Source organism: Balaenoptera physalus, assembly GCF_965194825.1.
Source record: "Balaenoptera physalus genome assembly, chromosome: 10".
In the NCBI taxonomy this organism is placed as follows: Eukaryota; Metazoa; Chordata; class Mammalia; order Artiodactyla; family Balaenopteridae; genus Balaenoptera; species Balaenoptera physalus.
The window spans coordinates 112,698,362-112,711,924 of NC_138889.1; positions in this window are offsets into that span (position 1 = coordinate 112,698,362).

The following is a 13,563-nucleotide window of genomic DNA, read 5'->3' on the forward strand; positions in this document are numbered from 1 at the left end:
GGGTGGGGGGGCACCGTGCCCTCTGGGCAGCCAGGGCCCTTCAGGGGAGGCTGGGGGCCGGGGCGGGGCAGAGGGCCCCCCCACCAGGGAGGTGCTGAGACACTCCCGGGGGGTTGGGGTGTGGACCCAGCTCGGGACCCTCTGCCCAGCCCTGCCCACCCCCAGACCAGGTTGGAGTCTGTCTCCTGCCAACCCCAGGTAGGACCCAGCCCCGAAAAGTCCACTGCAGCCCTGCCCGGGGCCCCTCCCGGGACCCTTGGGATGCTGGGCCAGGGTCTCCCTTCCTCCAGCTCTGGGCAGCCCCTGCCCTTCCCAGCTGGCCCATCACCCAGCCTGCTCACCCTCACTGCAGCCCATTCCCCCGTGCCTCTGCCCCCACCCTGCTTTCCCCAAGACCGCCACGACCAGGGCACAGCCAGCCCTCCCGCGGCGCTCCTGAGTTAGCCCCAAGCCTCCCCCACTGCCATCACTGGCCCCACTCCGCTCTGCTTGGCCCAGCCGTGTCCCAGGTGCCCTGGATCTGCCCAGTCTCTCCACCCGCTCTGCAAGCTCTCAGCTTACCCCGGGGCTCCATTCATCCATTCACTCACCCACTCGTTCACACGTGTGGATGGGCACCCACGTGCGGGGCACCCCAGGCTCGGTGCCACGGAGGGAATTATTGGGGTGCTTTTTCCAGCGGCTAGACCTCGTGGAGAAAGTGACTCAGGAGGTGAGGGTGGGGGTGGGGTCTCCTGGGAGGAGGGGTGAAGCAGGACCTGGGGGGTCCGGGGCTGGGGCTGGGGCTGCTGCGGGGGGCGCGGGGAAAGTGTGGGAGATGAGGTCAGAGGCTATGGTCATTCATTCAAGGAATATTTATGGGCACCCACGGGGGTGGGCTGAAAGGTGTCCTCCCCAAAAAGACGTGTCCACGTTCTAAACCCCTGCGAGTGGGCCCTGATTTGGAAAAAGGGTCTTTGCAGATGTGACGAAGTGAAAGATCTGGAGGTGAGACCATCCTGGATTTAGGGAGGGCCCAGATCCAGGGACAGGGGTTCCTACCATGGCAGAGAGGAGAAAGGACACAGAGGAGGGGCCGTGTGAAGACAGAGCAGAGATTGGGGGGATGCGGCCACAAGCCAGGAGCCCCCAGAAGCTGGATGAGGCAGGAAGGACCCTCCGCTAGAGCCTCTGGAAGGACCCTGGCCCTGGACGCCTCGAGTTGAGTCCAGTGAAACTGATTTCAGACCTCTGGCCTCCAGGACTGAGAAAGAATGAATCTCTATAGTTTTAAGCCACCCAGCTTGTGGTCGCTGAGGAAACGAGTTACACGAGGGCACACCTCCTCTGCCTGGCCCTGTTCCAGAGGCCGAGGGCACTGCAGTGAACCCAGCAGGTGGCCACGCCCGCACCTCCCCTCAGCATGGTCCCTTCCCGTCTCCACTTCTGACCTCCAAGCGGAGCCCAGGTGGTCTTTTAAAACATCAGACCAGGGACTTCCCTGGTGGTGCAGTGGTTAAACTGCGAGCTCCCAATGCAGGGGGCCTGGGTTCGATCCCTGGTCAGGGAACTAGATCCCACATGCATGCCGCAACTAAGAGTTTGCATGCCACAACTAAGGAGCCCACCTGCCACAAATAAGACCCGGTGCAACCAAATTAAATAAATAAATAAAATTTAAAAAAACATCAGACCAGGTCCCACCTCTGCTCTTGGCTTCCCTGGAGACAAACCGAGTCCTCGCGATGACTTGCAAGGCCACCCTGGCCCACCCACCGCTGGGCTGGTTGAACACACGTGCATGTTCCTGCCTCAGGGCCTTTGCACGGGCTGCCTCTGCCTGGACCCCTTTCCCTGCCGGCATCCACCTGGGCCCTGCCCTCATCACCCGGTGCTGAACTGCAACCCCCTCGGGGAGGCCTGCCCTGCGCACCCTCTCAGGAGCAATCCGTGTGTTCCGGTCCCCCGACCACTTGCTGAGTGAAGAGGACAGGGGGAGGGCGGGAGGACACCAAGGCTTGACCGTGAGCCGCGGGAGGAGACTGAGTTTGCTAAGCTGGAGGCACTGGACTTGCTTCCCCGCTGCTGACCCCATGGGTGTCTCCACCTGGTGTTTTCACCTGAGATGCAGCATGGCACCTGCTGGGGCCTGTTCGGCTGCCTCAATGTGCTGCACACCCTTGACCAGAGCACGCTCATGGCCACCACCCCACACCTGCTCCAGGGTCCTCTGCCCCCTCCCGCCACATTCAGTCGGTCGCCAAGGCCCACTGGAAGCTGGACGCTGCTTCCAGTCTCTGCTCCAGACACTCTCCATGTGCGACTAAGCAAGCTTGCTCTGCAGGCCCATAGCTTGCTGCTCTCCCCTTAGGACCCTCCATGGCTCCCGTGGGCCACTAGGTAGAGTGCAAACCCCAGGCCAGCTTTCCTGGGATCTTAAGCACCTGGCACCCTCCGGTTTCTCGGTGGGTCGTGTCTCGGTCCCCACCCTCTCACCCCTCAGGCTTCACACAGGCTGGCTGCTCTCTTCTGGGCCCCCTAACCCCCCCACCCCATGCCCTCTCCATCATTCTGTGCTGTCCTGGCTCACCCCGCTCCTGGGTCTCTGGGGTCCAGAGCTGCCCCTCCCGTGTAGACAGCGGCCTGGCATGCAGCCCCTGCCTGTGACCCCCAGACATGCCGTAACCACAGGTGCATCATCTCGCCTGCTGTCAGGTCCTCCCAAGCTGTCCGGAGCTCTCGGCGAAGCCCCCAGCGCAGAGCCAGCCGGGGAGAAGGCCCCGGAGGGTGTGGGGAGGGACCCCATCATACCAACCCCTGAGGACCCCTCGCCACGCAGCCCCGCCTGCGCTCGGCCGTCAGGGGAGAGCCCCGCCTTCCCGGAGGCAGGCCTCCTTGCCTCGGCAAGCGCGCGTGTGGCCCTGGGCCCCAGGCCTCACCCCCAGCAACCTGTGTCCACCTGCCTGGCTGGTCCTGGCTCCCGGGGTCCCCGCTCTTCCCGGCTGCCTGGGCCTGGCACCCAGCTGGCCCTCCTGCACAGGTGTGGCCGCCCCGGGGGGCCGCAGGCCAACAGGCCACCCCGGGAGGCCTGGCCCCTACCTGCCCAGCCCCCTCTGGCCTCATTAGCGCAGCCTCCAGCCTCTCCCGCCCCAGCCCCAGACAGCCCAGGCCTCAGCGGCCAGAAACCACAGAGAAAATGCCTGTTTGTGCCAGTTATGCCGAAAGCAAAACAGTTTGTGGTTTGTGACCCACATTTTTTGCCTTTTTTTTCAGAACATAACAAAGCTCAAGACAGCTCCCCCACCCCCACCCCCCAGGCAGACAGAAACGATCTGTTTACACTGGCCCTCGCCCTAGGCCGGGCCCTCCGCGATGGGCGGCCGCGCAGAAGGGGCACGGGGCCTGGCCGAGGTGGGGGGCTCCTCAGGCTGGGGTGAGGGGACGCTGCCTCTTCCGGGGTGTCGGTGACAGGGAGCGTGCTGGGGGCTGGAGGTGCCCCTCCGTCTAGCTGGACTGGGGATGCCGCACAGCCCTGCCCAGAGGGGGAGGTGGGCAGATGCTGCCCCCAGCGGCTCCCCTCCAAGGAAGCCCCCACCGGAGTCTGCTGTCAGCCCGCCAGCTCCCACCCCTTCGCACAGAGCCGCGGGGTGACCGGACTTGGTCCATCACCCGCCTGCCCTGCGCGGCACCCCCTTCTCCCCGCTCCTCCCTGCCCTAACGCCCAGGGCCCATGTCCCCTCACCCGGCTCAGCGTGGAGCCCGCGGTGGGGGGCACATTCTCTGCCCTGGGGGCGGGCACCCAGGAAGGCTAGTGTCCGTGAAGTGGCAGGTGTAGAGCTTGGCGGTCCCAGCCCAGACTGGGGGACAGCAAGGCAGGGCTCCTCCCAAGCCCTGGCGGGGCCAGGCCCACGCTGGAGCCCAGAGGTGGGTGCCAGGCAGGCCTCGAGGTGCTCTGGCCAGGAGGAGGGACTGGCCCGTCCCACTCTGACGGCTGTGTGCAGTTCCCCCTCACAGCCTCCCTCTTCACCCCTTCCTCTGTTCCGGCCGCAGCCTGTCTCCTCCTCCTCTGCCTTCTCCCTGCGAGGCCTCTCTCATCCTTCCGTTATCTCGTGCTCTGCGCTGGGGGCCGGGGAGCCAGAGCCTACGAAGAAGGAATTCCTGGGCTGAGGGCTCGGGTGTCATGGGGCAGACCCACAGTCTCACCAGCGGGGGCGAGGCAGAGGCGCCCTGGAAACCCCTGTACCCGAGGAGGACCACCTGGATGGGGAGACCCTGCTACCGAAGGCACAGAGGAGTTGGCCGGGCGCTGAGGCTGGAAGGGCATTCTGGGCAGAGGGAAGAGCATGGGCGGCTTCGGAACGACCTGGGGTCTTCACGAGCAAAGCCGCTCAGGTGCCGTTCTAGGGATGGTCTAAGCGTGGGACCAGCTGGAGCCTGAGGGTTGGGGGTGCGTTAGGGGGTGGAGGGGGCAGAGCCCCGAGGGGAGGCACGCCCACTGGGAAGAGCTTGGTGTGGCCCAGCATCCCTGAGCCAGTGCACAGGGGGGGTGCTTCCCATCCCTCTCCCTCCCACCCTGGTGGGCAGGTCCCAGCTCCCCACTGTTGGCGGGTGGTGCAGGCAGGGGGCTTGTCCTGCCCCCAGCCCTGCAGACAATCCGGTCTGCTTCTGCCAGGCTGGCACCCCACTCCCCGTGGTCTGGCCCGAGCATCATTTGGGGAAGGCCTGGCCTTGTACCTCTGCTCCCCCCTCCCCTCCTTGTCATCCCTGGCCTCCCCTCGATCAGGAACAGATGTGCCTCTGAGCAGGAATTCTAGCTATTTGGTTAACCAGTCACTCGAGGGAGTTTCTGATAAGGCGATTTGGTTCTCAGCGGAGCCGGTGAGGGGGAGGAGTGAGAACAAGCGCTCCCACCCCCACCTTCCTGGAGCCCAGGGGCCTGGGATGCTCCCCAGCCAGGGTCTCGCCCCTGCTGGGCAGCTGTGGGGAAGAAAGGTTCTCCAGGCCTCTCGTGTGCTGAGGTGTTCCAGCAGGTGGGAGCTGAGGCTGTGGGGGCATCTCCCACCGCCGGGGACCTGGGTGCGGAGCTTCAGTGGGAGGGGAAGATACCCAGACCCGTGCTGAGGCAGTGCCCTAACCAGCTCTCTACAGCATCCGTGTGAGCGCGCACTGCCTCCCAGCCATTGGTCCTCCTTTCCCTCATCTTCTATCCAGTAAACGTTGGTGCCGGTCTCTGAGCAAGGCCCCGGAGCCACGGAGATGGACAAGGTTCCATTCCTGCCCTCAAGACAATCACAGTGAAGGAGGAACCTGGTGTGTCAACTCAAGGGTAACAGGGACAGCAGAGCTGAGGGCATGCCCAGGTTGGGGCAGTTACCCCCCCAGGGGGCTTCTCACCTGGGACCCTGGACCTCTCCTTCTCCAGGCTGCCTCCTCCAAGCAGGAGCTGAAAACTACCCACCCTGCTCAGGTGGGGTGACCCACCTCGAAATCAGTCACTCAAGTCTGCCACTCTGGACCCCTGGTCCCCTGGATCCTAGCACAGCATCTTATCTTGTTCAGTTCTATTCATATTGTAGCCTCCTGGGGCCATTTTGATCCTTTATTTGGTCTTCCAGCACTTAAGAACTTAGCTTATATCTCCATGGACCCCAATACCTAGACCAGTATCTGTTGCAGAGTAGAGACTCAGTGTGGTTGCCCTGAATGGACAGATGGGTGAGTGGGTGGACGGGTAGATGTATGTATGTGTATATGTATGTACATATGGATGTATGTATGTATGTGTGGGTAGATGGGTGGGTGGATAGATGGATGGATGAATAGGTAGATACAGGGATAGATATATGTATGAATTGACATGTGGGTGTGTATAAGGCAAGTGCAGGTCAACGGATATCTACTGTGTTGTCATTTGTGACATCCCTAGTCGGGGAGGAGGGAGGAAAGCAAAGAGACTGAAATTTACTGAATGTCTATCCTCATAGACATTCTATATGCTGATTCAGTTTGAAATATATCTGCCTTTATAGAGTCTGGAACATAATAGGAATTGAAACATATTTGTTGATTAAATGGAATTTAAAGGTCTTGTTTAACTGAATATGTATCTGGAAATTGTCTTAAGGACCTAGAATATCTAAACCTGTCAATAAACAGGTTGCCAACTGAAAGGTATAAAATCCTACTCTAGAAAAAGGCACAGGGCCCAGAGAGTTTTATGGGTAAGTTCTTTTCTTCAATGTTCAAGATCATTCCTATACTATACAATATGTTTCAAGCACAGAAGATGAACAAAATTCTGATTCATTTTCTGTGTTCACATAACCCTGATACCAAAGCCCAATCAGGAGAGTACAAAAAAAGGAAAAACCACAGGCCAAGTTCACATGTGAAGATAGACACAAAAATTATAAATAAAAGAATGAGCAAATTAAATCCAGCAGTGTATTGAATTAGAGTAATAATACACCATGACCAAGTAGAGTTTACTTCCAGGAATTCAAAAATGACTCAACATTAAGAAATCCATTAATATCATCACGTTAATAGGCCGTATGATAGAAAAGAGAAGAAAAGCCATATAGTAATATAGATAAGTGCCCAAACATGTTCCATAAAATTTAAAGTGCACTCCCAGTTATATGTGTAGCTTTTCTTTTTTTACAGTGTATAGTGTCTTTTTAAAATTAATTAATTAATTAATTTATTTATTTATTTTTGGCTGCGTTGGATATTCGTTGCTGTTCGCAGGCTTTCTCTAGTTGCAGCGAGTAGGGGCTACTCTTCGATGCGGTGCATGGGCTTCTCATTGTGGTGGCCTCTCTTGTTATGGAGCATGGGCTCTAGATGCATGGGCTCCAGTAGTTGTGGCCCACGGGCCCAGTAGTTGTGGCTCACGGGCTCAGTAGTTGTGGCTTGCGGGCTCAGTAGTTGTGGCTCATGGGCTCTAGAGCACAGGCTCAGTAGTTGTGGCGCATGGGCTTAGTTGCTCCGCGGCATGTGGGACCTTCCCGGACCAGGGCTCGAACCCGTGTCCCCTGCATTGGCAGATGGATCCTTAACCACTGCGCCACCAGGGAAGCCCCGAAATATTTTATTTTATTATTTATTTATTTATCTTGGCTGCGTTGGGTCTTCGCTGCAGCATGTGGGATCTAGTTCCCCGACCAGGGATCGAACCCAGGCCCCCTGCATTGGGAGAGTGGAGTCTTACCCACTGGACCACCAGGGAAGTCCCCTACACTACCAGTTATAAAACATGTTTACTAGGCTAGGAATAAAAAGACATTTCCTTAACACAAGAGAGGATATTTATGACTCACCCTGCCATATCTATCCCACGCTGCTATCCCACCACCCTTGGCATGACTCTCTTCATCAGCACCACCAACATCCCTGCAGCCAGATTCAATGGACACTTTTTTCTTTATAAGACGTGGCCTCTCAGGAGCATTTGCTGCTGCTGACGCCTACCCCCACCCCCATCCTGAAAGTTCTCTTGGTTACCCTTCCTGTATGGACTAGTAAGTTTCTAACAAACAAGCCCTCCTGAACATAACAATCATAAACCTGGACAACAATCAAACAAACAAAAAACTACCCAAGGGCTCTAGCGAGTTAGTTAGCAGAAGCAGGTCATTTTGGAAGGGCAGTCACAGTACGGTTCAGGCATCTAAAATCCCAATCTTTCTGGCTGGAGGAACCAGGAGAAGGTGCCTGGGGCAATCAAGGTTGTCGGTGAGTGAGATGGGAGTCCCAAAAAGAGCCAGAGGAGGGGACATTACAAATTTTATGTATAAACTCTGCTCACGTTCCTGGCTTGGGGAGCCTCTGCAACATAACAGTCGCAAAGTCTATGATACAATCCAAAATTACATGACATGCCTGAGGGCTAGGAACATGTGTTTTCCTCTCAAGGGGAAAGACAATTAACCGAGACCAACTCTGAGGTCACTCAGATACTGGAATGATCAGATAAGGACTTTCAAAGAGCTATGATAACTATGCCAGTGAAGATAAAGGAAAACACATTCACATGAACGAAAAGATAGAAAATTTCAGCAAATAGAAAATATTAAAAATATCTAAGTGGATGCTTAAGACAGAAAAATACAACCTCTGAAATTAAAAAAAAAATACTGGATGATATTAGTGGCAGAATGGAGATGACAAAAGAAAGAGTCTGTGGACTTGAAGATAGGTCAATAGAAGTTATCCAATGCAAAGAAGAAGAGAAAAAAATTTTTTTTTTAAAAAAGAACAGAGACTGAGGGTCACATGAATAGTATTAAAATGTCTAACACATGGGTAATTAAGGTCCCAGAAGGGGAGAAGCAAGAGAATGGGGGAGAAAAAATATTGAAGAAATAATGGCTAAAACCTGTCCAAATTGACTAAAAATATAAACTTACAGATTCATGAAGTTCAGCAAACCCCAAATAGGATCAATTTGAAGAAAATCATGCCTGGGCTCATTGAAGTCCAACTGATGAAAATGAAAATTCAAAAAGACAGATTTGAAAGGAGGACATATTACATAACCGAGAACAATGTGTTGAAGGTGACAGACTTCTCAACAGAAACCATGGAGGCCAGCAGACAATGGAACCATATTTTCAAGGCTTCAGACATGGTTTCTTCTTGGCTGCTGTGGCTGCGGGGTCATTTCCCTGTCCATCTTTTGGGGGTTTTTCGGTCCCCCTTTCCTTAAGTGTTGGTTGCCTTGCCCTGACCTTAGCACATTCTCTCCTCTCCTTCCTTGGACCTCTCCCCTTGGGGGAGGGCATCCTCCCACAGCCTCAGTGATCACATACATCCTGAAGACCCTCAACCACGGATCCTGGTTCCACTTGCCCAAGGTCAGGACCATGGATCCAGTGTCTGCTCATTTACCCAGTAGCACCGGAAATTCTTCACGTTCCACATGTGGCCTTCCTTCTGGGTTCCCCATCTCAGGGAATGGCTGTCCCAGCCACTCAGCTGCCCAAGCCAGCATTCTGGGTGCTGGAAACTCCCATCTCTCTCACCTTGCACACCTGCGGTAACTTTTTTCTGGCCGGAATTACTACTTACAAGTCAGCCTTCACCTGGAAGTTTCCACCAACTGGGGAAACTTCCTGCACCCGTGTACATCTGTGCTATCATTTAATCCTCAAAGTGGAGCGCATTCCCCCCATTTTGCAGATGGACTCCTGAGAAACGTCAAGACTCGTCAATGGTCATCGATAGCTCCTGAGTGCCCGATGTCAGGCCCTAGGCTGGCCATTGCCATGTAGACTGGTGGGCTGGCTGCCCTGGGAGCTCACCATCTGGAGGGAGAGCTGGACAACTAACAAGGTGTTTAATGAGCTGATTACATGATGACGGGCTTCGGAGAATAAGGGGGCTCATGGTCTTGGCAATCCCACTGTCCCCAGGCTCCCTCCCGAGGCCGAGGGGCAGGCCCAGGTCCTCTCGCTTCCTTAGGCTGAGGCAAGACACGCTTGTGGGCCAGTCTCTCCTGGACAGTCCCAGACTCAGCTTGCTCCAGCGCTCTGGACCCCGCTGCTGTCTCCCCGCCGCCCCAGGGCAAGCTGGGGGCCAGTGTGGCTGGGGTGTGGGGTCGGAACTCCAGCCCCTGCTGGGTGCAGCCTCACTTCCAGCTCTGAGTAACTGTCCCCGCCACAGGTGCAGAGGTGAAGAGAACCTGCTGCGGATCCCCCCAGACTCTCCTGGACCCCTCACGTTAAGAGTGAGAATTATCGGCATGTTTCCAAAGCTCACGGGGCCAGGGCTGCTCTTGGGCTGTCTGTACACACCCTCCTGCATCCTCTCAACACCCCCGGAAGGCAGGCTCTGTGGTCACCCGCCCTGTCGTCCAGGTGAGAAGATGGAGATGGTGAGGAAGGTCAAGGTCACTCAAGGTTGCCTGGGGAAGCCACTCTGTGCCCTGGAGTCCCTCCAGACATCTCCCAGATCCAGGGCCCAAGAAACATTTCCAGGAGCTTGGAGGAGGGGCCCAGAGGGAAGGAGGCACGTGTCCCTGTGTCCAGGGTCCCTTCCCTGGGTCACGGGACAGGCAGGTCTCCTCCACTGGGCCTGGAAGAAGGAGTGGGCCAGGTCAGCGCCAAGTCTGTTCTCTCAGCTGGACCAGGGCCCTCCCACCAGGGCCAGTACCCCGACCCGGAGGCATCGTACAGGCGGGGTCCTGCAGGCCGGGGGTGTCTGGGAGATGCCCTGAGCTCAGTGTCGAGGGCTAAGAACCCTGTCCTGTGGGCGACGGGGCCCTGCTGGCAAGAGATGTTTCCAGGCACAGCCGAAGAGGAGGGGCCGCTTTCGGGCAGGGCCCCTGGAGCACTCAACACCCATCCCGCCCGACCTTGGGGGTTCCCGGGAGAGGAAGCCTGAGGGGGCTCAGGCCCCTTAATCCTGGTCACTCCTGCCCACCATGAGTTCCACGGAAACCCCTCCCAGCGCGCGGGGATTTCAGGCCTAATTCCCTGTGACATTCTAGGAAGTTGCGCGGGCCGAGGGACGCGGGACAGGGCCGTTCAGCAAGGGTCGCTCGCTCCCTCCACGCTCTGCTTGTAATTAGCACAGAGGCCAGTGTTTGCTCTCAGCGGTTCACCGGGGGGTCAAAAGAATTCCCAGAACCAAAGGAGTCCGGCCGCTGCCAGGCCTGCAGTCAGGGCTCACGGGGCAGCGACGGGCGTGCGGGGCGGGGAACCTCAGGGTGGACAAGGGGGAGATAGATACGTCGGGGAGTGGGGGATTCTGCCCCCGAGAAGTCCACACCCGACGTGGGGGGAGCCAGGAACACACTGGGGAGAAGGATGGGCCGTGGGAGCTCCAGGAAGTGTGTTCCTCTAGGTGGGGCCGGTCAGGGAGGGCTCCTTGGAAGAGGAGAGGCTCAGAGAAAGCCTTGAAGGCCGAGGAGAATCGAATCGGGAGGAAGAAGAGTCGGGGAAGGCGGGTGGAGGGGGGGTTCGGGGCTGCTCTTCCACCAGGAATCTTTACAAGAGGGACGTTTGCCTGGATTGGGGGCCGGGGTGGGGCTGGAGCGAGGGGCTCCCAGCACGGGGAGCTCCACTCCGAGAGGCAGCGTCAGAGGAGGCACCTAGGCTGGCAGCACTTGGTGAAGCAGTCAACTTGATGAATCCCACTAAGCTGGACCCTGGAGTGTGTCTTAATATTCTGCTGTGCCGTGGTGCCGTTCAAGGAAGGACCTGGCTTGTCCAGGAGCGGCCCTTGTGTGGCGGTCTGGGTTACAAACTCAGCTGGCCACCGGCACTCCTGTGCTGGCTGCTTTGTCGGAGAAGAAGGACCATCCTGTCGCCTCAAGGAAAACAGCCCATGGCGTTTGTTGTTGGTGATCGCATTTGAACTTTCAAGCAGAAAGCAGAACTTTGGGAAGCGTGCACCTGCCACGTTGAACTGGACAGCCTTGCAATCCTGAAAGGCCCCTGAGGAGCCAGGCGGTGATGGTCATGAACGTGAGTTTTTGTTCACGACAGTGGAGAGCGTGGACCTTGGAAGATCTGCCTAATCCGGAGACTGGCATTTCCCAGTGACCACGCACAGGAAAACGTCCTCTGAGTGTGCAGGACAGACCAGTGGGTTTTTACCTCCAAGAAACTTTATTTTGGAACAATTTTAGATTAACAGACAAATTGCAAATGTGGTAGAGTTCCCGAATCGCCCTACACATGTGTCAAGTAAGAGACGGCGAAGGTCCCTGATCCAGCTCCAGGCTTCACCTGGATTTCACCCATGTTTCCGACCCCCATCCTCCTTTGGTTCCCAATCCAGGTGCCAAGATACGTTTGTTTATCCATCTCCTTCGCCTCCTAGATGGATGGGTTTTCACATAACAGCGTCTGGAGAGATCATTGACGGGGTTTCAGACCCCACAGTGCATCTCACTTTTAAGAACCCACCTCTTGTCAAGTTTGGGTGTAGTATCATAAAGGAAACCCAGGCACATCTGAGAAGTCCATCAAATGACTCTCCTTCTTCCCAAACACCACACTGTGTTGCGATGGACCGCATGAAGATGCCCGCGTGACAGCCCTCCTCTCCCCATAGCCGCAGAGATTTTCGAAGCCTGAAACAATGCCACTCTTCCCACTAAATGTGTTTTGATTAGAAAAGCTTAGTTACTTTTTTTTAAAAATATACTTTATGTTAATATGGAGAATCTTGTTGTGACTTTTTTTTTTTTTTGGCCACACCTTGCAGCATGCGGGATCTTAGTTCCCCAACCAAACATCGAACCCGTGTCCCCTGCAGTGGGAGTGTGGAGTCTTAACCACTGGACCGCCAGGGAAGTCCCTCTTGTTGTGACTTTTAATTCACTTAGAATTTTTTAAAAATTTCTAAAAATTTAAATATTTCAGAACATTTTCATGCATTAGTTTGAACTTCTAATACAGCAAATCTCAGCAGGTGCAACCCTACATCAACTAAATCTCTTTGCCATCCTCCAGAATGTTTAGGAATATAAAGGGGTCCCGAGGAGAGAGTAAAGGGGAACAGAGTTCACAGGGCCTGGGCTGGGGAGCAGCTCTGGGTTCAAACCTGCCATGTCTCAGTTTCCCTGTGCACAAGACAGAGACCATAGGAGCAAAGGGCTCACACAGGTGGGCCGTGTGAACAGTCTGTGCTCCATGAAGCCAGTGGTATCAAAGATCGGTGACAGAAAGCCCTCGGACGAGGACAGAACCAGTTGAGGGTTATGGGAAAATTTTGCAGAACGTACAGGGAGTTACCCTTACCACTTCACCCCCACCACACACAAAGTGGCCCCATCATTCACACCTTGCTCTAGGGTGGGACATTGGTCAAAATTAATGAAGCAATTTTGAGACATTATTGGTGATGACGTCCACACTTCACATTAGGGTTCACTCTTGGGGTCATGCACTCTATGGATTTAGACAGATGTATAGGGGCATGTACCCACCTTGACAGTATCACGGTAACACACAGAATAGCTTCACTGCCCTGAAAACCCTCTGTGCTCTGCCTGTTCATCCCTCACCTCCTCCTAAACCTTGGCAACCACTGACCCTTTTAATGTCCTCCATAGTCCTGCTTTTTCCGGAATGTCATGTGGTTGGAATCATACAGTATGTGGCCTTTTCAGACTGGCTTCTTTCCCTCAGTCGTATATATTTACGTTTCTTCCGTGTCTCTTCATGGCCTGATAGCTCCTTTCTATCACTGAATAATATTCCGTCGTCTGGATGGTCCACACTTTATTCATCTAATTCACCTACAGAAGGGGATCTTGGTTGCTTCCAAGTTTTGGCGGTTCTGCAAAAAGATGCCGTAAACATCCGTCTGCAGGTTTTCCTATAAACATAGGTTTTCTCTTTAATCTAATCTCACTTCAAATTACTAGGGAGTTACCTCAAGACAATTTTGAAGGTAATTCCTCTTTGGCCCCTTGTCGGAAGGGCTTGGTGGGTCGTATGCCGTTGTAACTTTGCGGTGTTCTTTTTCTCTGTGCTTTTAATGCTCCCTGTATAAACAGTTGGGTCTATCACCAGATCCGTTCTGTCCCCACCGGGTGACAGTTCCATCCTGGTGTCAGTGGCGCACTGT